We start from the raw sequence: 1,134 nt of genomic DNA on the forward strand, positions 1-1,134 counted from the left end.
GTGATTTTAGTTAGGTGCACCTTAGTCTGCAAACCATCATGTGCTCTTGAACACTTTAAAAAGAGTTTGTGACGCAGATTTTTCTAATGCAATATGTCACTGGATTTCTTGACTGATGCTTTCATGAGTGTTAATGGTGGATCCAATCAAAATGAAGTCTTTCCCTGGCCACGAGTGAGTCACCCGGAAACCTTGCTTTCACTTCCTGGGAGAAGGAGGCGCCTGGCGCTGTGTAAGACGGTTTCAGTTCCTAGGGGCGATCGGAAGCTGGGTGGGAGAGATGTGGACAATCTGGTGATGGTTATTGTTCTCCAGAACAGGGATGGAGGAAATGTCGGTCCAAGGAAGCAGCAGAATTACCAAGGGCCCAGTTTCAGTCTTTCGGCACCCAGTCTGAGGGTCTGTCCCCAGATCCTCAGTTTGTGCAGGAGACCAACATGGAACAGGGACCCTTTGGGACTCCACCTCTTCCCCACGCGGAAAGCCCAGGAGACCCAGCTGCTGCGCTCCTGACAGCCAGGTACCAGCAGTTTGTGACATTCGAGGATGTGGCTGTGTTCCTTACTCGAGAGGAATGAGGTTGCCTGGACACTGTTCAGAGAGATCTCTACAGAGAAGTGATGTTAGAGAATTATGGGAACGTGGTCTCACTGGGCATACTTCTCTGTCTTCCCACCACCCGGATACATAATGTGAATTCCTGCCGGGCCCTGAGTTATACGCAGGCAAGTGCTGTCTCTGGAGAAACACTTTCAGTCCTTTCAGCAGGCGTCTTCAAGAGATGGCTCAAGTATTGACTTCCATCAGTAGTGCGCGGCTCTCTTCGGAAACTCCTTTTCCACGATTGTAAGATATGTAACTTGATTGATGGAGTAAATGCTCCCCAGGAAGCCACCACTTTGTAAAATTGCAGATCCTCAAATGACCTTTGTTAAATTTTGAATGTAAAGGGCTAAGGAATCTTCTGTTGCAACATGGTGCATTTTGAACCCAATTTATTCTAAAACCACAGTTGATGATCTCTCCTTGTGTTCTGAGAAGCCACCAAATCCAACTCCACCTCTTCACAGTTGTGGTCTTTGTATGTTATTTTAGAATGTGGAACATACACTGCATGTCTCTCCTTTTCTGTGG

The 1,134-nt window shown here is 47.4% G+C and overlaps 1 pseudogene; it reads left to right on the forward strand.

Moving 5' to 3' along the window:
- LOC102826509 overlaps positions 1-850 on the forward strand; it is a 63,947-nt pseudogene extending 63,097 nt beyond the window's left edge.
- Positions 851-1,134: the final 284 nt, after the last annotated feature.

The sequence above is a fragment of the Chrysochloris asiatica genome, unplaced genomic scaffold, assembly GCF_000296735.1.
Source record: "Chrysochloris asiatica unplaced genomic scaffold, ChrAsi1.0 scaffold00066, whole genome shotgun sequence".
Classification (NCBI taxonomy): domain Eukaryota; kingdom Metazoa; phylum Chordata; class Mammalia; order Afrosoricida; family Chrysochloridae; genus Chrysochloris; species Chrysochloris asiatica.